Below are 26,167 nucleotides of genomic sequence, written 5' to 3' on the forward strand. Positions count from 1 at the left end.
CTTTCAAAGCCATTGGCTGCCTTGGCCGATGACCCCGCCCCTCGCGGCGCGCGATTGGCCGCCTTGCCTGCCACTCAGCGCCTCTCTCCAGGTTCGGTTGAGTGCCCCGAGTTTCACTCGCCCCGGCGGCTGCTGTCCAGCTGATCGGAGCGTGATCGCCAATCAGCGGCGGCGGCCGGCGCGTGCACAGCGCCGCCATTGGACTGCGGCACGCACGTTCGGCGGCGTCCGGCCAATCGGAGGAGGCTTCCGGCATGTGCACAGCCGCTGCTCGCGGCCTGCGGCGTAAACAAGCGTCAGCCGGGCCGGCGTTGCCCAGGCAACCGGAGCCTTCGAAAGGAGAGGAGAAGAGAGGAGAGGGTTGGGGTGGGACACTGTCCATTTCTATATATGCAAAGGTACAGCTGTTGCCCTTTGATACCTTTCCCAGTCCAGCTGACTCAATGAATTTTGAGCATTCAGCCGCCGCCTCTGATTATAACCAATCCGCCTGTTAAAAGCTTCAGTTTATAAGACCATAAGACATAGGAACAGAACTTAGGCCATTCGGCCCATCGAGTCTGCTCCGCCATTCAATCATGGCTGATAGGCTTCTCAACCCCGTTCTCCTGCCTTCTCCCCGTAACCTTTGATCCCCCTTACCAATCAAGAACCTAGCTATCTCAGTCTTAAATACACTCAATGACCTGGCCTCCACAGCCTTCTGTGGCAATGAATTCCAAAGATTCACCAATCTCTGGCTAAAGAAGTTTCTCCTCATCTCTGTTCTAAAAGGTCTTCCCTTTACTCTGAGCCTCTGCCCTCGGGTCCTAGTCTCTCCTACTAATGGAAACATCTTCCCCGCGTCCACTCTATCCAGGCCTTTCAGTATTCTGTAAGTTTCAATCAGATCCCCCCTCATCCTTCTAAACTCCATCGAGTATAGACCCAGAGTCCTCAGACGTTCCTCATATGTTAAGCCTTTCATTCCTGGGATCGTTCTCGTGAACCTCCTCTGGACCTGCTCCAGGGCCAGCACATCCTTCCTGAAATACGGGGCCCAAAATTGCTCACAATATTCTAAATGTGGTCTGACCAGAGCCTTATAAAGCCTCAGCAGCACATCCCTGCTTTTATATTCTAGTCCTCTCGAAATAAATGCCAACATTGCATTTGCCTTCCTAACTACCGACTCAACCTGCAAGTTAACATTAAGAGAATCCTGGACTAGGACTCCCAAGTCCCTTTGCACTCCAGATTTCTGAATTCTCTCCCCATTTAGAAAATAGTCTCTGCCTCTTCTTCCTACCAAAGTGCATCACCTCACACTTGCCCACGTTGTATTCCATCTGCCACTTCTTTGCCCATTCTCCTAGCCTGTCCAAATCCTTCTGCAGCCTCCCCGCCTCCTCAATACTACCTGTCCCTCCACCTTTCTTTGTATCATCTGCAAACTTAGCCAGGATGCCCTCAGTTCCTTCATCTAGATCATTAATGTATAAAGTGAAAAGTTGTGGTCCCAACACTGACCCCTGAGGAACTCCACTAGTCACCGGCCGCCATCCTGAGAAGGACACTCTTATCCCCACTCTCTGCCTCCTGCCAGACAGCCAATCTTCTATCCATGCTAGTATCTTGCCTCTAACACCATGGGCTCTTATCTTACTGAGCAGCCTCCTGTGCGGCACCTTGTCAAAGGCCTTCTGGAAGTCCAAGTAGATAACATCTATTGGCTCTCCTTTGTCTAACCTACTCATTACCTCCTCAAAGAATTCTAACAGATTTGTCAGACATGACCTCCCCTTGATGAAATCATGCTGACTTTGCCTGATTTTACCATGCACTTCCAAGTATTCTGAAATCTCACCCTTAATAATGGACTCTAAAATCTTACCAACGACCGAGGTCAGGCTAATCGGCCTGTAATTTCCTGTCTTTTGCCTCACTCCCTTCTTAAACAGGGGGGTTACATTAGCGATTTTCCAGTCCTCTGGGACCCTCCCTGACTCCAGTGATTCCTGAAAGATCACCACTAACGCCTCCACTATCTCTTCAGCTATCTCCTTCAGAACTCTGGGGTGTAATCCATCTGGCCCAGGTGATTTTTGAAATTGATCCTGAATCTCTGGGTTTTTTTCTTTTTGCTCACTTCCAACTTCTGCCTTAAATCCCATTCCTCAGTCTCCCCTAAAGACCTTCAAAACAACTGCGACGTGCTAAATTCATCCAACAACACACGCATTACTTCAGACAATCGTGGTAGACTCAGCATATCACAGAAGAGCTCCTTATCACAAAATTGTTACGGCGCAGAAGGAGGTCATTTGGTCCATTGTGTCCGCACCAGCTCTCCGAATGAGCAATTCGCTTAGTGCCATTCTCCCGTCTTCTCCCCGTAACCCTGCACAGTTTTCCTTTTCAGATAAGAATCCAATACCCTCCTGAATACTTCAATTGAGCCTGCCTCTGCCGCGCTGTCAGGCAATGCATTCTATACTTTTACCAGTCGCTGTGTGAAAAAGTTTTCCTTGCTTCTGCTTCTATTATCAATTATGTTAAATCTGTGCCCTCTCCTTCTCGATCCTTTCAGTTTCTCCCTAACTGCTCTGCCTAGACCCCTCATGATTTTGAATACCTCTATCAAGTCCCCTCTCAGCCTTTTCTTCTCCAAAGAAAACAGTCCAAACTTCTCCAATCTACCTTCATAACTGAAGTTCATCAACCATGGAACTATACTCGTGAATCTTTTCTGCACTCCAATGCCTTAACCTTCATAAAATGCAGCGCCCAGAACTGGACGCAATACTGCAGTTGAGGCCGAACTAGTGTCTTATACAAGTTCAACATAACCTCCTTGCTCTTGTACTCTATGCCCCTATTCTGTTATTGTTGTTTGGATCTTAGATGTGGTAGTCGTGGGTCTGTATTTACAGACAATGCTTGAGGCAAGGCTGTTGGTAAACTTTACCTTTTATTGAACAGCATACTACCTATGTACAATACAGACTCAGCACGAGGATCTACATACAGCTCTCTCTCCAGGCTCTGTTTTCATGTGATCTTATGGCACTGATGATAGGTACCATATATTTATATATTTAACATTAACCCTTTATACCATTTAGTGTGTTCGTCTTGTGGCCTAATCTACATTGAGAAGGTTTCCCTCTTACCATGAGTAATTCTGGTCCAACTTGGGTAGGTTACTTCAAACTACATTATTAACATTATATACAAGATGGGCCATAGGGTAGGTACATCTCTCTTGAGCACAGACTGTTCCATCTGCCCACAGCGTCTCTAACACATGACTGCTGATGTCACTGGTTCATTACCATAAATATTAACTGATTATACCACATATATTACATCTACCCCCAAGACCCTGACTCTAATAAATACTTTTTACATTATCCTACATCTATAACCAAAGTCTCTGTCTTCACAGAGATAAACAATGTAGTGGTTTCACCAGTCTCCCTAAACTTGTTCTCATCTCTCTTGGAGGTTGCATATGATTCATGGTCTCTAGAGTAGCACGTGAATCATCAGAGACTATTGGTTCTCTGTTCAGGTTGCCTTCCTGATCATAAGGGTAGTTAGTCCATTAGTAGTCTTCTCGTAGATATGTGTGCGCTTCTATTTCTTCTCGCCATCCCATTCTCAGTCTCTATAGGAGAAGATCTCAAACTTTGTGTCTTTTCCAGTACTTGGCTTCCTGTATTCTGGTCTCTAATCCAGACTAATTCACCTGGCTGGAGTTCTGGTATCTCATGCACTCTATGGCGGTGATTGTAATTTTTGGTCCGATTTGCATGATACTCATCCTCCTTTTCCCTTACCCTCTCAATGTCAGTGGTTTTTAGACATGGTATGAACATATGTGGAAGAACAGGAAGTTGAGTCCATAGTCGTCTTCCTATCAGAAGCCCTGATGGCCATTCTGAAGTGGTGTGGAACGGTAGCTCAACAGTGCAAAGTTGATATCCTCATTCCTTTTGAACAAAGCTTTGGACCATTCTTACTCCTCTCTCAGCCTCTCCATTTGCTTGTGGGTACTTGGGTGAACTAGTGTGGACAAATCCATAGTCTTCTGTAAATTTCTTAAACCCTTCCTTCACAAATTGTGGACCATTGTCTGAAATGACATGATCTGGAATGCCATGTGTGACAAAACATTTCTTTTAGTGAATTAATGTCACTGAGGTTGTTCCACGAAGACATTTAACCTCAGACCATCTATAGTAATAGTCAACAACTACGAGGGATGTTTCCCCTTAAGCTTGAAAAAGTCCATTCTGAGATGTTCCAGGATCTGGATGGATATAAGGATACCAGTGGTTCTTTTTGCTCTTGGTGATGGATTGCACAGGTGATACAGCTCAAAATCATTTCCTCCAGTGATTTTGAGATTCTTGGCCACCAAACTGAATTTTGCACTGTAGCACGACACTTTGTAATGCCGCGGTATCCCTGGTGTATTCTTTGACAGATCTCTCAGGACTCTTGGTAGGAACTTGGTATAATCTCGTAAATTAATAAATTGTCAACAATACTGACATGTCTGCATTGCTTGAAGTATTGTTTCAGGATGAGATTGTTTGGAACATATTCTGGCCATCCATTTTTGCATAATCTCTAACTTTATCACATTCTTCATCTGTTTTCAGTGCTTGCTGTATCTCGTTCAGCCTCTGTGTGGTTGCTGGTAAGAATTGTGTAGTCAAATGAGGTGTATGACTCTACCTCGTCAACAAGATTTATGTCCCCCTGTTCAGGCTTCCCAACAGGAAGGCGGGACAATGCATCTGCTGTTGTTTGCTGTTTGCCTTGTTCATATTCCATTGTGGCATCAAACCTCATGAGTGGCAGCCAAAATCTCTGGATTCTAGGTGACATCTTTGCTAGTTCCTTGGTATTTAATAAGATGACCAATGGCTTGTGCTCTGTTTGAATTGTAAACTGGAGGCCTAAGATGTAGTCGGCGAACTTCTCACAGGCTATTTGGCTGTCAGTGCTCCTTTTCGATTACAGTGTATCTTTGTTCTATTTTGGTCAATGACCGAGATGCATAATATACTCATCTGCGTGTTCCATCTTTCTGGATTTGGAAAATTACTGCTTCTAGTCCGGTCACTGATGCATCTGCACCAACTATTGTGGGCAGTTCCAGGTTGCAGTGTGTCAACATGTCTGTTGAAATAAGCATGTTCTTGATATTCTGGAACGTATTTAGTTGATGTTCTCCCCAATACCATGCTTGCTCCTTTCTGAACAATTGTCATGGTGGTTTGTTCACGTGTGCAAAGTAGGGGAAGAGCTTCCTTACCTGATTGACCATCCCCAGTGAAGTGTTGGAGCGCTCTGTAACATTGTGGAGTGGCAGAAAATCTTTTATTGCCTTGGTCATTTGGGAGTCAGCCCTGATGCCTGATGCATGAACAATGTGTCCCAGAAATTTTATAGTGGGTTATGAAAACTCCCTTATTTTTGAGAGTTAGCCCTGCTTCTTCCAAGTGTTGCAACACTGCTCTCACCCTTGTATCATGTTCCAGTGTGGTAGACCCATGGGTCAGGATGTCATCCATGTGGCAGATGACCCCTTCTAATCCCTTCAAAATGACTGTCTTTGTTTTCTAAAAATCTTTCGAGCATGTTTGATTCCAAAGGGTAGGCAATTAAAACAATGGGCCTGAACCTCCATGGAGTGGCAGTCAGAGTCGGATTGCCACCCGGTTCCTCGTTTCTTACCTGGAAATCCGGCCTCTCCTTTCTTGCCTGACCTTCCGAGTCAGGCCGGGATAGGACTGTTTAGTGCAGCGCACTCCTGAGGCCTTCAGCCAAGGGCTGAAGAGTTGGCGTAAGGAAGCCATGCCCCTTTTTACAACACTAGCTGCCGTAAAGCTCGTAAGTTTAAAGGTCCAGCCACTTTCAGAAGGTAGGTTTGTAAGGCAAGAGGGTAGGATTGGGAGAGGGGGGGTAGTCGGCTAGTTGGGGAGGTAGGGTCGAGTGGTCACTGGAAGGGTGTCGGTCGGGGGGTTGTTGGTCAGGAGGTGTTGGGTGGACAGTGGGAGGGGCTTGGTCGGGGGCATCAAGTGTTTGGAGGGGGGTCTATTTTGGTCAATGACAGAGATGCATAATATACTCGTCTGTGTGTTCCATCTTTCTGGATTTGGAAAATTACTGCTCCTAGTCCAGTCACAGATGCATCTGCACCAACTATTGTGGGCAGTTCCAAGTTGCAGTGTGTCAATATGTCTGTTGAAATAAGCATGTTCTTGATATTCTGAAACGTATTTAGTTGATCTTCTCCCCAATACCATGCTTGCTCCTTTCTGAACAATTGTCATAGTGGTTTGTTCATGTGTGCAAAGTATGGGAAGAACTTCCCTACCTGATTGACCATCCCCAATGAAGCGTGGTCATTGGGGGCTGGGGGATGGGTGGTCAGTGGGGGAGGTTGTCGGGGTGGGGTGAGTTTTGTGGGGGGGGGAGGGGTGCGGGGTGGGGGGGGGGTTCAGTTGGTTAGCGTGAGTTTTGGGGGTTAGGTTCCCCAGTGCATATTTGGGGTACGTTTTGATGGCAGTGAAGATGCCTGGAAGCTTGTAAGTTACAGGCCAATATCTCCCAAAAGGTGTGATAAATGTAGTCAGTGGTTTGAATTCCTCATCCAAAGGTCGTTGCTAGAAGTCATTGTTTGCATCCAACTTTGTAAAAATTGTACTTTTTTCTAGCTTTGCCAGATTATTATCCACAGATGCCATTGGTGGATCTCTCTTTCTACTGCCTTGTCTAACTGCATGAGGTCAGAGATGCGTATGGAGCCATTTGGCTTTGGTACAGGGACCATGCCTGAACACCAATTAGTGGGTTTGCTGACAGGTGAGCTGGCTCCCTGATGCATCATTGACTCAATTTCTTGTTTGAATTTCTGTAAAATTGGGTGTGGATCTTACTTGGGGTGAACAAGCATATTGGTTTTGTACCTGATTTTAACGTGTTGCGATAGGTGTTTTCAACTTCCCTTGAGCTCTGAATAGTTTTGGGAATTCTGCCCAAATGCTGTTGATTTTACTGAGCTTCCCAGTTCACCAGCTTTTCAGATGAGTTGTAGATGTGTGCAAATTTTTGACTTAACAGTGAACATTCTTGATCCTGGGTCACATGCGAAGTTTACTTCCTTTGCAAGAGAGTTTGGCAGTCAACTATCCCTTGACCTTCAGCTGAATGCCTCCTGGACTGTGCACTATTAGGGTCCATGGCTGGAAGAAGTTTAGTTTTAACCACTTACCTGTGTCTGAAAGAATTGAAACTCCTTCTCTAGTGTCTAACTTGAAGTTTGTTTTATGTCCATTGACCATAAAATCTGCACTCTAGTAGTTCCCATTTGATTCTGTAATTTCTACCAAGAATAGCACTTCTGGTTCTTTTTCTTCTTCAACTTCTTGAATGTCTTCAATTTCTTGAATGGCACATGATCTTGGCCATGTCTCCTTTAATTGTTTTAAGAGCTGTTTGCTGTGGCAAACTAATTTAAAATGACCTCTCTTCTTGCAGGAATGGCACTCCGCATTTTTGGCGGGCACCCTTTGTGCCTATGCAGCCTTTTCCCACCACAACGAGAATACTGAATAATTCTAATAATTGTGGCTACACCATCCTCTTCTCTTTTTCTTTGTTTGGTGTTAGGTGCGCTGCAATTCCTATGTGCTATAAACTGGACTCATTCGGTTGTTTTTTTCCAGGAGATTTCCTTTTCGCCTCCAATAAATATTTTGTTTTGCTATCTCTCTTCTGCCTGCCTTGTTAGCTGTACAGCCTTCAATAGGGTCAAATCTTCCCTTGACTGCAGAAAATCTGATAGTGTCCCTTCTAAGACTCCCACAACAATGCGATCCTGAATTAATTTTTCTTTCAGGGTACTGTATTCACAATTTTCAGCTAATCAATACAGCTCCTTAATAAAGGAATCTATGCTGTCTTTGGCTACACCCATTGAATTTTGCTCACTCTATAATGGTGTTTTTCTGAAGTCTAAAATAAGTATCAAAGGCTCTGATAACTTCTTCATATATTGCCATGTCTTTGTTTATGCACTGTCTGAACATTATGTCACCTGCACTGCTGCGCATGACGTAGAGTAAGGTGCTGACCTCCTCCTTGCTGGTCGTCTGTGTTAGTCCCAATGCTATTCTGTATCTGATAAACCTGCGACACCACTCCTGCCACTTCTCGGCGTGATCTGAGCCTTCCATGTGGTCGAAGCACTCCGGTAAAGGTAGGATTTTTTTTTCCATGTCTTCCTTTTACTGTAGGCTTTTCTGGTGTACGGTTTGGGGGTGGGCGGGAAAGTGGTGAGCTAAACAGCTGACCTATTTTACGTGCCCACCCACCCAAAAACAGGCCTGGCAGGGCACGTAAAATACAGCCCATGGATGCATGCATGAAGACATTGGAATGAGACTTGCTGCATAATTCAGGTGAGCTTCAGACAATTGATGTTCCAGTGCAACTTGCCAGTCATGGCTTTAGGAAATCTGGTTGGTGTCTATGCTGGATTTACATAGTGTGCAACGCTATTTAATGCTACTTTATACTCCAGTTTAGGATGTTAAATAACGAACCAGGCTTTGCATTTATTGTCTTGTGCAGTATGCTCACATAATTCTTGTTAACTTAAATATTATCTTTCTGTTATTGACTTTTTTTCATCATTTTTTGTATGCATTGTACTGCAGCAACAAGTCCTGTTTTTAATCCAATTTCTAATAGCTTTAAGTGTATTTGAAGTAACAAGAAATTGAATTAAATATAGAACTTAGTAATAGTTATATTGTATTTAACCATATGTACAGCAGTAATCTAGAAAAAACACTTAGGTAGGGCCAGTATTGCTTTTTTAATTAAAAAGTGAGAGAATGCTCACTTTTCTCTGTAATTAATGACCTAGTCATGAAATCACAGGAACATGTGCCTTTGAAATGTGTTATTTCTCAGATTGCAATTTTCTTACCAGATCCTTACTTGTGATGAAAACAGGCATTCTATTTTTTTATTTAAAAAAAAACAAGTATTTCAATTCCCCTTGTTGCTTAGCCAAAGTCTTTAGTACTGTAGTCGAATCGCTGCATTTGGTTGACATAATGCTGCAGTTGTAGGGTATTACTATGCAAAAAGCAAAACCAGTTCATCCTGTTTAGTTGAAATTACTATTGTGTAACAATTTAGAAGCTTTTGAAGGCATTCATCTGTGTAACCGATGTGATTGAATATGCATTTCTATACAAATCGTTAGGGCCATTTTTAACCCTGCATGCTTGTTGGAACCAGGAAGGTGGGAAGTTAAGATCACTGGGGTGTGACATGCCTACATCCTGTTGTCTTCCCACAGCGCTGTCTTCGATTTTATCCTGCTCTTCTGGGAAGGAGAAAATGACCGCTGCCGGAAACCGTTGGGTTCCTCCTTTAAATATGCAGAGTCAGCTACTTAATGTCATCGGGGTTTGAGTGCTATTTTAACAACAGGCTTGAGCAGGAATGGAGGTTTGGCTTTCTTGATAGGCCAACCTAGCAGGAATATTAGAAGTGTCCTAAATCATTTGGAGCACTACCTAGCGGCAGGTTATAGAAGAAACGACAAACAAGGTCAACCCCTATAATCACTGATCATAAAAATCAAGGGAGTTACAACAAGAAACAGAATGATGGATAAGGTCATAAGATAATAAGAAATAGGAGCAAGATTAGGCCATTCAGCCCACTGAGCCTGCTCTGCCATTCAAGAAGATCTTGGTTGATGGAAAAATGGAGTTAAGACCAAAAACCTTAACTCCCTTGCTGATCAAAAAGCTATTGAACTCAGCCTTGATTATATTCAATGACCCAGCCTCCACTGCATTCTGTGAAAGAGAGTTCCTAAGACTAATGATCCTCTGAGAGAAGAAATCCCCTCTCATCTCCATCTTAAATGTGAAATCCCTTATTTTGAAACTGTGCCTCCTGGTTCTAGATTGCCCCATGAGAAGAACCATCCTCTCAACATCTACCCAGTCAAGCTCCCTCAGAATCTTATGGGCAGGATTTTCCCTTCGTTGGGCGGGAATAGCAGGCGGGCCCATGAGCGGCTGTGAAATGGACCGCTGCCCGTGATTGGTCCCCGGTCGCGATTTAACGCTGGCGGGCCAATTAAGGTGAAACATGGCTCCGCACTGGCATGGAAGGACTGAGCGGGGGCCTGTCGGCCGCCGGGTCCAATGGCGACCCGGCAGCCGGTGTAAAAGCTGCTCAGGCAGCCCCAGGATGGCTACCATGGAGGACTTTCCCTGAGCCGGCACTATGCATCTGAGTGCAGCTGGACATAGCAGGTGGGAGGACAGGTCAGGTGGGCACTCAGCACCCCCTGCTTCTCTGATGAGTGCCTCACTGTCCTCCTGGAGGAGGTGGCTGCCAGGAGGGACACCCTTGTTCCCAGGGATGGGAGAAGGAGACCACCACACCTCACCAAGAGGACATGGGAGGCGGTGGCAGCGCTGGTCAGCAGCCATGACGTGGTGTGGCACTCCTGGGTGCAGCGCCGGCAGCACTCCAATGACTTGCTACGCTCAGGAAGGTTGAGTACCATGTTGGCATGGGTCAGTGTGCAGATGCGTTAAGGTCTGCTCTACCCCTGTGGATCTCAGAGGTGCTAGAGTCTGAGTGCCAACTGTCAATGTCGCCAGAGCTGGCCAAGGGGATGAACCTTGGCTGCTTGGACTGAGTGCCTTGCGGCTCGAGGGCCACGACTTGCATATGCACTGCCTGGTGCTCCTCAGCTGGGGTTGACCAGGCTGCAATGGCGCTGCATGTACAGAGTGGATTAATCAATGCTCCTCTGTTGTTTCAGGAGAAGACGGCCGACAACAATATAGAAAAGCCGTGGACTGGGGGAGTCTCCGCTAGCCTCCTAACCCTCTTGAGGTATGAGCAAGAAGCCCTAGAGCTCCAGAGCTGGCACGCCGCACGTGGAGAGGTGGGGGTGCTAGAAGAAGGTAAGAGTGCAGTGCATATACAACCATTCTAGTGTAGTCTTTTCATTGGTGTGAGCCTCGAACCTGGAGTCCCCATTGATCATTGGAAGATGAGGGCACCATGATGCAGTTCTCCATTGTTTCACCAGGGTGCCTGGCATGCGCAGTGACAGTGTGATGACTTTAGTTAATGACGTGTCCTTCTTCTCCCTTTTAGGTTCCCCAGCGGGCGTTCGATCTCCGGACCCCGAAGGGCCACCCCTGACACCGGAGGACCACCGGGCGTTATTTGCACCTCTGTCACACCCACTCTCTGAAGCAAGCACCTCAGTAGGCATTAGAGCGATGGCTAGTATCTCGTTTCACATTGGTGAAGGCACTGCACTATCGCTTGAGGTGCAGGCGGAGGCAGAGATTGCCCAGGGCTCCGGCAGTTGGAGGACTGCTGGGGACCAGGACGATGCTCAGTCAAAGGCTGATGATGAGCCTCTGGAGCCGTCCATTAGGCAGCAGATGATGGATGTCCAGTGAGATGTACGGGAGGATCTGGTGGAGATCCATGAGGCTGTGCGTGCCATGGTCTCCCTGATGCAGGAGTCCATGCGGAGCGTGAGCACTGTGTTGACTGTCATGGGTGAGCGCCCTGCCTCCTCCATTGAGAGAGTGGTGACTCTCATGGAGAGGCAATTCCAGGGACAGAATCAGCGGTTCCTGGGTTTGCACTCGGACCTGCAAGCCCCCACACAGGCACAGACCTCAGATGTCAGTACCAGTGTGGGAGATGGACGAGGCGCCCAGTACCTCAGCTAGGTGCCCGTTCATTAATGGTGTGCAGAGAGGTCCAGAGCAACCTCACATTGATGCACAAGCTGCCTGTCATCTCTGCGGACTCCTCTCAGGGCACTCTGGATGATGGCAGCAGCTCCTTCGCCCCTGCTCCAGCGACTGTGGCATCTGATGACACTGCGTCGTCTGGGGAGTTACCAGCTGCGGCACTAGCCGCTCCCTCCCAGGCAGGGCCAGCACAGGCTCTACTGGCCACAGGACGACCACCAAGGTCATCAAGGCTAAAAAGACAACAGAGTCAATGCCGGTGCTAGTGAGGGGGGAGCACCTAGGCATAGCACTCGCAAGCATAAGTTAAAGGCACCATGAGCACAAAAGGGACAGGGCATGGGTGATTTTATGTTCATTTTTGTTTACCTTAAGTATACTGGCCTGAGGCTGAATACCAGCAACATTCCTGTTAAGATTATTAAATTGTCAGAATGACATAAATTGTGTTTTTGTCATCATAGCCTGTGTATGCTTCACCTTTTTATTTCATCGGTGCGAGCAACGCCAGAATGTAACGCTGGATGTAAGTGGCTCTGAACTTTATTGCACAGGCACTGAGTGTTCTTTGTGTTCAAATGAAAGGGTCCTTTCAGATATCCAGGATGGAGGCGGCAGCCCTGGCATGTGTTTGAAGCTGATCTTTGGTAGCCTAGCTGAAGGAGCGTTGGACCAAGGCGTCCCTGGTGTCCCTGCCTCCCTGCAGGCTATCAAGGTCTGCCTCCATACCCTCAGCATTCTCCTCATCGTGCTCCTCTTCAGACTCACTACTGGACTCTTAATCTGTGGCCTGTGGAGCTGCGTCAAGATCCTCTTCCTCCAGTGGGTCCCCCCTTGCCAGTGCCAGATTGTGGAGAGCGCAGCATACAACCACGACCAGTATTATTTGCTCTGGGGGTATTGTAGTGATTCCCCTGAATGGTCCAGGCATTGGAAATGGACCTTGAGAACACCTATGGTCCTCTCTACCACCGCCTTTGTGGAGGCATGACTTGTATTGTAACGCTTCTCTGCCTCTGTTCATGGGTGACTGAGAGGCGTCATGAGCCACCCCTTCAGCGGGTAGCCCTTGTCACCCAGCAGCCATCCACCCAGTCAGGCTGGAGCACTGAAGAGCCTTGGCACCTGGGACAGTCTCGGGATGTACGCGTCATGGGAGCTGCCAAGGTACCTTGCACAGACTTGTAGAACCTGCATCTTGTGATCACACACTATCTGCACGTTCATGGAGTTGAATCCCTTCCTGTTGACGAAGGCACCCGGCTGACCGGCTGATCTGCTGGCACCTTGATGGCCACATGTGTGCAGTCGATTGCACCCTGGACGTGGGGGAATCCAGCAATCGCTACAAAGCCTCTGGCTCGTTCAGCCTGGCTGGCCTCCTCCGTACGGTAAAGAATAAAGGCCAGTACCTGCCTGAACAGAGCTACTGTCACCAGCTTTATGCAACTGTGGACAGCTGATTGGGAGACTCCACACAGATCTCCCACTGAGCCCTGGAAAGAGCTAGAGGCACAGAAGTTGAGGGCCACTGTGATCTCCACAGCCACTGGCATGGGGTGTCCACCCACACAGTTAGAATTAATCTCAGGCCCAATCATCTGGCAAATGGAGGTCACGATCTCTCTTGCGAGGCGGAGCCTCCTTCGGCCTTGCACCTCACACACATTGAGGTAGCTGCATCGCTGCTTGTAAACCCTGGCAGCAAGATAGTGGCATCTTCTGCGGCCACTTCTGCCTTGGATTTCCTGCTGGCTCTGCACCCCTTGTGCCTGCACCTCTCCTCCCACAGATCTCTCCCCTGGAAGCTGCATTGGGACATGTGGCCTCCTCTCGCTTCTACCCCTCTCTTCCTCCTCAGAGGAGGTGCCTCTAGCAGAGACCACAATCCCCATTACCAGGGTAAGCGAAGACTGTCTGATACCTGGAAGGCTCCACACGATCTGAATCCTCCAGAGGCCTGGCAGACAGCAGTGAGTCCTGAAATGAAGCCTAGAAATGCTAAGAATGAAGCCCCGAACAGAGATGTCTTTGGTAGCTGCCAAGCACCAATAAGCAACCTGCTGCAAACTACCTGAAAAACCCCTCACTACTCACACTGGCAATGCTGCAGACCCTTCTTATCCTGTCCTTGGATGAGGTTTGTGAAAATGTTGGCCGCCTGCCTGTTTCTCCCACGGGATGAGCAGAAAATCGCATGGGCAAGGAAAAATCACAGTCAATTGGACGGTTAAGGGCCTTAAGTGGCTGCTTAATTAATGGCGTGCGCCTGCTGAGCGAAATATCACGATTGCACAATGACGTTGGGACACTCGCCCGATGTCATTGCGCACTATTTTACTCCCGTTTGGGTCGGGTGCGCGCTCACCCGCGGGATGAAAAATTCTGCGCTATATGTTTCTATAAAATCACTTCTCATTTTTCTAACCTCCAATGGGTATAGGCCCAACCTGTTCAACATTTCCTTATAAGACCAGCCCTTCATCCTAGAAATCAGCCCAGTGAACTTTCTCTGAACTGCGTCCAATGCAAGTATATCCTTCTTTAAGTAAGGAGACCAAAACTGTATACAGTAGTCCAAGTGCACTCTCACCAATGCCCTGTACAGTTGTAGCAAGACTTCCCTACTTTTATACTCTATCCTCCTTACAATAAAGACCACCATTCCATTTGCCTTCCTAATTACTTGCTGTACCTACACTATGCTAACTTTTTGTAATTCATGTACAAGGACACCCAGATCTCTCTGTACTGTAGCATTCTGCAGTCTCTCTTAAATAATATTCTGTTTTTCTATTCTTCCTGCCAAAGTGGATCACCTCACATTTCCCACATTATACTTCATCTGCCAAATTTTTTGCCCACTCACTTAACCTATCCATATCCTTTTGCAGACTCTTTGTATCCTCCTCACAACTTGCTTTCCTACCTATCCTTGTATCATCAGCAAATTTGGCTAAATATATTCAGTCCCTTCATCCAAACCATTAAAATAGTTTGTAAATAGTTGAGGCCCCAGCACTGACTCCTGCGGCACTCCACTAAGTTACTGTTTGCCAAACTGAAGATGACCCATTTATCCCAACTGTCTGTTTCCTGTTAGTTAGCCAACCCACTAAGCATGCTAATATATCACACCCTAACACCATGAGCTCTTACCTTCTGCAATAACCTTTTTTATGGCATGTCATTAAATGCCTTTTGGAAATCCAAATATACCACCTCTACAGGTTCACCTTTATCCACCCTGCTTGTTACATTCACAAAGAACTTTAATAAATTTATCAAACATGATTTCTCTTTCACAAAACTATGTTGACTCTGCCTGATTGTATTATGATTTTCTAAGTGTTCTGCTACTATCTCCTTAATAATGGATTTTAGCATTTTCCCAATGATAGATGTTAGCCTTATTACTAGAATAACTGCTTTCAGTTTCCCTCCTTTCTTGAATCTAGGGAATTTGGAAGATTACAATCAATGTATCCACTACTCTGTAGTAACATCCTTTAAGACCCTTGGGTGCAGGCTGTCAGATCTGAGGAGTTGTCAGCCTTTAGTTCCATTAGTACTCCTAGTAATGTTCGTGAATGCTTTAAGTCCCTGTCTTCCTTTTGTCCCCTACTTTTCTGCTATTCTTGGAATACATTTTGTGTCTTCTATTATGAAGACAGGTTCAAAATACTTCTTCACTGTGATTTCCTTATTTCCCATTATTAATTCTCCAGTCTCGCCCTCTAAGGGACCAATGCTCACTGTCATTATTATTTTCCTTTTTTATAATTATAGAAGCTTTTACTGGGGGAGATACTGTTATTTAGCACCCGGAAGAGCATCTACATGTACATATATGTGCAAAACAAAAACAGAAACAGAAATACCTGGAAAATCTCAGCAGGTCTGGCAGCATCGGCGGAGGAGAGCACAGTTGACGTTTCGAGTCCTCATGATCCTTCAACAGAACTAAGTAAAAATGGGAAAGGGGTGAAATATAAGCTGGTTTAAGGGGGGGTGGGGGGATGGGGGTTGTTGGGACAAGCAGCCAGTAATAGGTGGAGATAACTAAAATATGTCACAGACAAAAGGACAAAGAGGTGTTGAAGGTGGTGATATTATCTAAAGGAATGTGCTAATTAAGAGTAGAAAGCAGGACAGACAAGGTACAGATAGCCCTAGTGGGGGTGGGGTGAAGGAATACTGAAAGGGCTAAAAGGTAGAGATAAACAATAGGTGGAAATACATTTAAAAATAATGAAAATAGGTGGGAAAAGAAAAATCTATATAAATTATTGGAAAAAACAAAAAGGAGGGAGAAGAAATGGAAAGGGGGTGCGGATGGAGGAGAGAGTTCATGATCTAAAATTGTTGAACTCAATATTCAGTCCGGAAGGCTGTAAAGTTCCTAGTCGGAAGATGAGGTGCTGTTCCTCCAGTTTGCGTTGAGCTTCACTGGAACAATGCAGCAAGCCAAGGACAGACATGTGGGCATGAGAGCAGGATGGAGTGTTGAAATGGCAAGCGACAGGGAGGTCTGGGTAATGCTTGCGGACAGACCAAAGGTATTCTGCAAAGTGGTCACCCAGGCTGCGTTTGGTCTCTCCAATGTAGAGGAAACCGCATTGGGAGCAACGAATGCAGTAGACTAAGTTGAGGGAAGTGCAAGTGAAATGCTGCTTCACTTGAAAGGAGTGTTTGGGCCCTTGGACGGTGAGGAGAGAGGAAGTGAAGGGGCAGGTGTTGCATCTTCTGCGGTTGCATGGGAAGGTGCCGTGGGAGAGGGTTGAGGAGTAGGGGGTGATGGAGGAGTGGACCAGGGTGTCACGGAGGGAGCGATCCCTACGGAATGCCGCCAGGGGGGTGAAGGGAAGATGTGTTTGGTGGTGGCATCATGCTGGATTTGGCGGAAATGGCGGAGGATGATCCTTTGCATGCGGAGGCTGGTGGGGTGATAAGTGAGGACAAGGGGGACCCTATCATGTTTCTGGGAGGGAGGAGAAGGCCTGAGGGCGGATGCGCGGGAGATGGGCCGGACACGGTTGAGGGCCCTGTCAACCACCGAAGGTGGAAAACCTCGGTTAAGGAAGAAGGAGGACATGTCAGAGGAACTGTTTTTGAAAATGGCGTCATCAGAACAGATGCGACGGAGGCGAAGGAACTGAGAGAATGGGATGGAGTCCTTACAGGAAGCGGGGAACAATCGCCATCCACCACTACGCTCCTCCGTCTGGCTGAACTTGTTCTTACACTGAACAATTTCTCTTTAACTCCTCAACACTCCCCCCCCTTAAACCAGCTTATATTTCACCCCTTTCCTATTTTTACTTAGTTCTGTTGAAGGATCATGACGACTCGAAACGTCAACTGTGCTCTCCTCTGCCGATGCTGCCAGACCTGCTGAGTTTTTCCAGGTATTTCTGTTTCTGTTTTTGTTTTGGATTTCCAGCATCCGCAGTTTTTTGCTTTCATATACATATATGTGCAAGCTTGGAGCTGGCTGAGAGGCTCAATGGCAGCAGCATCACTCTCAGGACTGTAGGAAAAAGTTCAATGGCCTCAAAAAAGCAATGCAACCTTTGATCTTTCCCCTTCTCACAACAACACCTGGCTACTTATCTTTCACTCCCTCCTTCACAACACTCCAAAGGTCCCTTCTCCACCACACACTTCATATAATCACAATAAGCTCTGCTGAAGGGTCATGAGGACTCGAAACGTCAACTCTTTTCTTCTCCGCCGATGCTGCCAGACCTGCTGAGTTTTTCCAGGTAATTCTGTTTTTGTTTTATAATCACAAGGGCTCATTGCAACACCTCCCACTCTTATTTCAACTCCACCCACTTCTTCTGTTGCATTCTTCATGCCACAATCTAACAGCTGAGCACACACACAATCACTAATTCATCTCAACATTTGTTCCTCACCTCCCCCTTCCCTGATTCTGAAGCAATCTCCATGGTCATGGTATGGGAGCCGGGAATTGAAATTTTGGCAAAGAAAATATTTTTCATCTCTTCGAGAGTCCAGCTGCTCCCTTGCCAGAACCCTGTCAAGCCCATGTGCACATCTAGCAGCTGATATGCATCATCTCACAGGCCTCCAGCCCCATTCTCTGTTCTAGCTGAGTGGAGAATCCAGGAATCAGTCTTTGGGTCGCTCTCTGATGTCATTGGCCTAGTAATTGACATGTAGAAGTCCTGAACAACTGTAAAACTCCAGATAAAACTGGATATCTGACGTTTTCTGGTGGATGCTGAAAGAGTTATGGGCCGAGGTTAGCGGAACCCCTGAGTAAATTCAGGGGCTGTATGAACATTTCATGGAAAAAATAATTACAATACTCCAACAGGCCCTTTTACACTGCAAGTATTTATTACCAGTCCTTACTGCATTGCAATAATATATGCTATGGCATATATACAGGCCCAGGCAGTGCATCAACAATTGTTGACAAAATTCAGTGTTGACTGGGCCTGTTGCCCTTTAGGCCCATTTTACCTCTGTCAGGCTGCTAATGGGTTGGACCAGAACCCTCCACCTAGAAATGATTTCAGTTACTATTTATTATTCGTGGGAATTCTTGTGAAATCAGGCATTCATTACTCCTTCAGTGTTTTTAAACCTTTGACATTTTCATAACCTGATTTTTTTTTTGCTTCAGCATAAGTGAAATAATAGAGTATTCCTAGAGCCCACATTACAAAGCTCATGTAATTCCTTGTTTTCACATCATACTTATAAACAAGTTGTTTTTGAGTCTACACCGACTACACCCTAACAATTCTGCAATTTGTGTGATTCTGAGAGTCCTGGAGGCTAACTCAGCTTATTTGAAATCTTTGGTCATAAGTAGAGTATTATTGTTTGTTTCGTGATTAAGTAGTCTAGGTATTTGACAGAGAGAATGAGTGAGACCTCTGTCTTGCTATTGAGGTAAGTTGAATAAAAGTTTTAATTTTGAGAGAAGAAATAAAGTTCCTATTAATCCTTAACATGTTTCTGAGAAACATCCCAAAACATTCAAATATAATGGCCCGTAACTTCTGGCGGAGTTGCAACTGAGTCGGATTACCACTCTGCTCCTAGTTTCTGACCTTAAAACGAAGCTGCTCCTTTCTACCTTGACTTTCCGCCTTCCGACTCAAGGCAGGTGAGATCACTCCAACGCAGTGGGTTCCCGAGGCCTGCAGTCGAGGGCAGCTCAGTCAAAGGCAAGTAAACCGCACCCCCTTTTTACAGCATTAGCGGCTGTAAACCAGGTAAGTATAAAGGTCCAGCTGCTTTGACAAGCCAGGGAGAAGGAGTGCAGGAGGGCATGCCAGGGCAGCACCAGGCATACCTAAAAATGATGTGTCAACCTGGTGGAGCTGCACTACAGGGCTACTTGCGTGCCAAGCAGCATAAACAGCAAGTGATAGAGCTAAGGGATTCCTCAACCAATGGATCAGATTTAAGCTCTGCAGTCCTACCACATTCAGTCGTGAATGGTGGTGGACAGTTAAACAACTCACTGGAGGAGGAGGCTCCATAAACATTCCCATCCTCAATGATGGAGGAGCCCAGCACATCAGTGCAAAAGATAAGGCTGAAGCATTCAAAACATTCTTCAGCCAGAAGTGCCTAATGGATGATTCATCTCGGCCTCCTCCAGAGGTCCCCAGTATCACAGATACCATTCTTCAGCCAATTCGATTCACTCCACGTAATATCAAGAAATGGCTGAAGGCACTGGATACTGCACAGGCTATGGCCTCTGACAATATTTCGGCAATAGTACTGAAGACTTTTGCTCCAGAACATGCCACGCCCCAGCCAAGCTGTTCCAGTACAGCTACAACACTGGCATCTACCTGGCTATATGAAAAATTGCCCAGGTATATCCTATACTCAAAAAACAGGACAAATCCAACCTGGGCAATTACCGCCCTATTGGTCTATTCTCAATCATTAGTAATGCAATGGAAGGGGTCATCAACAGTGCTATCAAGCTGCACTTGCTTAGCAATAACCTGCTCACTGATGCTCAGTTTGGGTTCTGCCAGGGTCATTTAGCTTCTGACTTCATTACAGCGATGGTTCAAACATAGGCAAAAGAGCTGAATCCAGAGGCCAGCTGAGAGTGACTGCCCTTGACATCAAGGCAGCATTTGACCGAGTGCGGCATCAAGGAGCCCTAGCAAAACTGGAGTCAATGGGAATCAGGGGGAAAACTCTCTGCTACTTGGGAGTCATACCTAGCACAAAGGAAGATGGTTGTGGTTGTTGGAGGTCAATCATCTCAGTTCCAGGATATCACTGTAACAGTTCCTCAGCATAGTGTCCTTGGCCCAACCACTTTCAGTTGCTTCATCAATGGCCTTCCTTCCATCATAAGGTCAGAAGTGGGGATGTTTGCTGATGATTGCACAATGTTCAGCACCATTCGCGACTCCTCAGATACTGAAGCAGTCCATGCCCAAATGCAGCAAGACCTGGACAATATCCAGGTTTGGGCTGCAAAGTAGCAAGTAACATTTGCGACACACAAGTGCCAGGCAATGACTGTCTCCAACAAGAGAGAATCTAACCATCGTCCCTCGATATCAATGGAATTACCATTGCTGAATCCCCCACTATCCCGGGGTTACCATTGACCAGAAACTGAACTGGACTAGCCATTTAAATGCTGTGGCCACAAGAGCAGGTCAGAGGCTAGGAATCCTGCGGAGAGTAACTCACCTCCTAGCTCCCCAAAACCTGTCTATCTACAAGGCAAAAGTCAGGAATGTGATGGAACATTGTCCACTTGCCTGGATGAGTGCCGTTCCAATAACACTCAAGAAGCTTGACACCATCGAGGACAAAGCAGCCCGCTTGATTGTCATCCCTTCCACAAACATTCATTCCCTCCACCACCAGCGAACGGTGGCAGCAGTGTGTACCATCTACAAGATGCACTGCGGAAACTCACCAAGGCTCCTTAGGCAGCACCTTCCAAACTCATGACCTCTCCCATCTCGAAGGAAAAGGACAGCAGACACATAGGAAGACCACCGCCTGGAAGTTCCCCCTCAAGTCACTCACCATCCTGATTTGGAAATGTATTGCCGTTCCTTTACTGCCGCTGGGTCAAAACCTTGGAACTTCCTACCTAACAGCACAGTGGGTGTACCTACACCACTGGGACTGCAGCGGTTCAAGAAGGCAGCTCACCACCATCTTCTCAAGGGCAATTAGGAATGGACAATAAATGCTGGCCTAGCCAACAATGCCCATACCCTGTAAATTAATTTTTAAACAGTGTTTAAGGTAAGTGGGTAGGATTTGGAGGTTGAAGGATTTCGGGTCGGGCCTGGGGGTGGTTGGGCCTGGGGTGGAGGTCAGGCTAGGTGGGAGGGTTGGGATGGGGTGGGGGTGTGTGAGCCAGGCTTGGGGTGAGGGGGTTGGGTCGGCGGGTGGAGGTCGGGTCGGGAAGGGTGGGGCAGTGTCTGGTCTGGTTGGGAGTTGGGTCGGATCAGGCCTGGGGGTTGGAAAGTTGATTGGGGGAGTGGGGTGGGGTGTGGATGGAATCTCGTGGAGGGGTCGTCAGGAGTGGTAGTGGGGGGTTGGGGGAGTCCTGTGGGCTGCTGGGGAGGGGCGGGAGAGTCCCGTGGAGGGTCAGATTGCCTCAGTGCTATAGTTACCCAGAAGCTAGAAGTGGTTTTAATTCTTTTGACTTTTCCTGGATAACTATTGCTGTATGATAGTTGGGACCATCCAAAATTTGCTATTTAAATTGCATTATCACATGGTTCCCAGTGCAGGGCAATTGCCCAAAGAAAATTTGAACTTCCCAGGCAATTCCTGTGCAATCCTTACCTGGGAACTTCTGGGGGTGTTCCCAGTGCATCTTTGGGGTATCCTCCAGATACACTGCCCTAGAGCTCGGAAGTTACGGGCCAATGAATTACTTTGGTTCTGATGATGGGGTCATATTGGACTCAAAACATTAACTCTGTTTCTCTCTCCACAGATGCTGCCAGACTTGCTGAGTTTTTCCAGCATTTTCTGTGTCTGTTTCAGATTTCCAGCATCGGGAGTATTTTACTGTTATTATAATGATTTACTTTGTTGTGCAAGCACTGTTCTTATGTGGTTAAACACAGACGTCATATTGTGTACCTCAAAATGTCACAAATAACAGTGAGATGCAATGCTAATTAATTTATTTTGGCTGACAGAAGAATATTGCACAAGGCACTGGCCGAACTCCCTGCTTTTAAAATAATACAGTAGGCGCTTTAGTGTCCAACTGAACCACCAACAGACCCCCACCATTGAAGCACTCCCTCAATACTGCACTGGAGTGCCAAGAAGATTAGAATGTTCAAGCTTGATCTATGGATCAAATTTTACAGCCAATGAGGTACTTTAGAAGTGTAGTCACTATTCTAACGTAACAAACAGTAGCTAGATATTATACAGCAAGCTCCCACAAACAGCAATGTGATAATGACCAGGTAATCTGTTGTAGTGATGTTGATTGAGGGATAAACATTGGCCAGTTATTCAGGAGAACTCCCCTGCTGTTCCTCAAAATAGTGCCATGGGAACTTTTATACCCACCTGAGAGACAACATCTCATCTGAGAGACTTGGGACTTGAACCCGCAGCCAGTTACCCCAGAGGTGAGAGTGCTCCCAGCTGATCCACAGTTGACAAGAGTATTGCAACAACTAATACAGGCACACAGCATGTTATTCTACTGCTGGGGTTGAGTTGGGTGCCTTTAAAAACCTTGAAGTCTTTGCTGTTCACGAAATAGAGCCTCAAGTCAGCCATTATTTAATTGTTTGCTAAGTGAACTATGCAACACAAAGCCAATAAAAGTTTAGATATTTTTTTAGGCTGCAAATCAGAACCCACATGGAAATATCTGGATTAGTTTTCACTTGATGGAACATTAGATCCATTATGGAAGAATCTGAGTAGCGTTTGCAGGTGTGTAGAATTAAGGTAGATGAGGTAGTCAGAAACATGCAGAGGTGTAGTCAAGGTTGCACAAACCGTCAAACATCTCATCGGACTAACCCTCCCAAACACCTCTTGCCCCACATGTGGCCGACTCTGCAGACTGGGAGATTGGGTATTGGACGTCAGCAATCTCAGAACCCATTGAACCAGAGTTGTAGCAAGTCATCCTCGATCCCGAAGGACTGCCAAAGAAGAAGCAGGTTTTAACTCATAGGCTGCAAGCATCCTGACTCCTCTGGTGGATCGTAGTTCCTGTTTAGCATCAATTCATTAGTTTCATATTTTACCTAATTATCTGAATACTAATTTGCTGCTTTGTCTGGACATTAGAATGTTTAAAGTGGGTGCCAAACCTGTTACAATAGTTTGAAGCTCCTTTGTAATAGTTTGAGAGCTAGCAGGCAAAGCCTAATATATACCACTAGAAGCATTTGTTGATGATCAACTTGAATTTAGCCTATTAAATGCATTGTTAAAAAGAAGTGAATTGATATATGTCTTGAAGCAACCCACACTAGCCAACAACCTGCTCAGCTTGGGTGTACAATTGGTCCTGCATTTCACAAAGTGTTTTAACTACTATTAACATAAATGCGAAATATCTATTAATGAAGGATTTTCAGTTTGTTTAACATTGTGAAAGAGTAGAAACCCAGCAGGATAGAGGATGCATTGGTTGAGGCCTGAAGTAACTAACCATCAGGTGGATTGCCAGGAAATGCATGTGGGCATCCGGCAACCTTATGCTCCCAATTTTCAATGGGTCGATTGACCAGAGCAATAGGCAGCGTGAGGCAGTAGCACTTGCAGGTGGGCCAATAATTCAAATTTAAATCAGGTTGGTGGCTGAAAATTTAGCTGGGGTGGTGGAAGGCACAGGGATCTAGAGGACATGTCACTTGGAGGCGGGAGGTAGACAGCAGCTCCAACTCTAAGTTTGAACAGAGCAGCTGACAGGAGTGGTAGGAAAAAAAACAAAGTAAAACAAGTGTCCGGGCTAGGAGGCCAGTGTCACATGACCCTGTCCTCTCCAGCCAACAGTGTGTGTGTGATTTACCCAATGCCCTGTTATGTCACTCTATTTTGGATGAATTGAACATAAAAATAAGGATGTCATGCTTCAGTTATATAGGGCATTGATAAGACCACATCTTGAATCTGTGCAGTTTTAGTCTCCTTATTTAAGGAATTATGTAAATGCATTCGAGGTGGCTCAGAGGAGGTTTACCAGACTGATACCTGGAATGAGTGGGTTGTCTTATGAGGAAAGGTTAGACAGACTGGGCATGTTTCCGCTGGAGTTTAAAAGAGTGAGGGGCGATTTGATTGAAGTATACAAGATCCTGAATGGTCTTGACCAGGTGGACGTGGAAAGGATGTTTCCTCTTGTGGGTGAGTCCAGAACTAGGGGGCACTGTTTTAAAATGAGGGATTGCCCTTTTAGGTCAGAGAAGAGGAGAATTTTTTTTATCTCAGGGGGTTGTGCAACTTTGGAACTCTCTGCCTCAGAAAGTGGTGGAGGTGGGGGTCATTGAATATTTTTAAGGCGGAGATAGATAGATTCTTGTTAGGCAAGGGAATTAAAGGTTATTGGGGGTTAGATGGGAATGTGGAATTCGAAACACAAACAGATCATCCATGATCTTATTGAATGGCGGAGCAGGCTCGAGCGGCCGAATGGTCTACTCCTGCTCCTATTTGTATGTTGGTATATGTGTATCTTCCACTTTGCTGCTATTGCTCCCACAATTGTTGCAAATGTGAATGTTGACCATGGGAATTGTATCACCGGAGAGGATGAACACTGAAGGTTGTTTTACTTCAGTGTTCATATGTATATGTGATGCACTGCTAATTGCTCTTTTTTTTAAGTGTCATATTCCTGAAACCTGGTTAAAATTATTTTTTTATGTGCTGAATAATTGGATAAGTAAAACTTGTCATGCCTTTGGATTATTGGAGAGGGGTTTACAGAGTGGCAGCTTGTGAACCCAGAAGATTGTATTCCGCAACTGGATTTATAAAGATGCCTTTACATTTCTTATATTGAGCACTCCATCCACCAACCACCCCTCCCCCCACTCCTCACAAAATGATTGGAGGCAGGATTGTGCAGGGATATATATGTTCTATTTTATATTCTCCTATTTGAGGTAAATCACCTTTCTTCAGATTGCAATAAGAGACAGAGAATTGGTAATGTTCCTCCTGGTGCCTGAATTTTGTTCTCCCTGTTTGTTCAAATGTGCCACCTAGTGGATCCTGAATGGACTAGCCATATGAAGCAGCTCTCTTGCGCCATCTCAAGTTTGTACAAAGCATTGACAGTCCATTTGATTCCTGACAAAGCTTTCCTGAGGCAATAGAACTGCAGCCTCATCCTGAAAACGTTCTGAGAAGCTGTTACTCTACACGCAAATGAGAATGATTTCATATTCCTTATGACCTGTAGAAAAGAATGCTTATTGAAAGGTTTAAAAATTGATTATGTTGTGCTAAGTAATTTCTATTGCATTCAAAAGACATTGTTTTATGAGACAAATTATGATTCTCCATACTTACGACTACCATTTTTTGTCATGTCTGCTTATTTTCTCTTGTTAGAGATGCACCAGATTTAAGGAGATTTTTAATCTATGAAGTATAAATTTGCAGTTTATATTCCTTATCAATATTCAAATTCAATTTGAATATTTGAATTATTTCAACTACACATGCAAGTACAATTGGTCCTGAGTTTCACAACGTGTTTTAACTACTATTAACGTAAATGCAAAGTATCTCTACTAATGATAGATTTTCAATTTGCTTAATATTGTCATAGTAATTCAAATAATTGTTACATATTAAGGAGGTTGGTTACTACAGTGGTTAATCTTTGAATAGAAACCTGAGTTTATACCCTAGACTTTCAAAATCTGACCAATTGGGATGAATTTAGTCCTTGTCCAATTATCTGTTGGAAGCATACCTTTTATCCTGAAAACAAGAGGCACAAGTTCTAAATATAAGGAGCATTGCATATTATGATGCATATCACCAAGAATATGTAAATAAGCTAAAGGGAGATTTTTCGCTTCAATGATCTTATCATAGAATTTAGCCTGTCGGGATTGCATTAGGGGAAACAATATTTTACATCCATTAAAATGAATGGACAAAAAGGAAACACTGGTTTACAGATTGTGCAGTTTCTTGACATAAACTCTTATTGGGTTCACCTCCTTTCTGGGGTTACCAAAGCAGAAAATCTCCCCTCTAATATCTTCATTGTTTCACTGTTGTACATTTGGTTTAAATGCATTTAATGCATTGATATGGTTTCCACACATCATGTACTCTCGGAGTTTGATCTGGAT

The 26,167-nt window shown here is 45.5% G+C and overlaps 1 long non-coding RNA gene across 2 annotated transcripts in view; it reads left to right on the plus strand.

Moving 5' to 3' along the window:
- Positions 1-375: 375 nt before the first annotated feature.
- The window catches only part of LOC144668181 (uncharacterized), a 110,228-nt gene continuing 84,436 nt past the window's right edge, over positions 376-26,167 (plus strand). For both annotated transcript variants that reach the window (XR_013573437.1, XR_013573438.1), the window contains exons 1-2: positions 376-398; positions 6,714-6,861. This is a non-coding gene — a long non-coding RNA (uncharacterized LOC144668181). The remainder of the gene's footprint in view (positions 399-6,713; positions 6,862-26,167) is intronic.

The sequence above is a fragment of the Cetorhinus maximus genome, chromosome 26 (assembly GCF_964194155.1).
Source record: "Cetorhinus maximus chromosome 26, sCetMax3.hap1.1, whole genome shotgun sequence".
Lineage (NCBI taxonomy): Eukaryota > Metazoa > Chordata > Chondrichthyes > Lamniformes > Cetorhinidae > Cetorhinus > Cetorhinus maximus.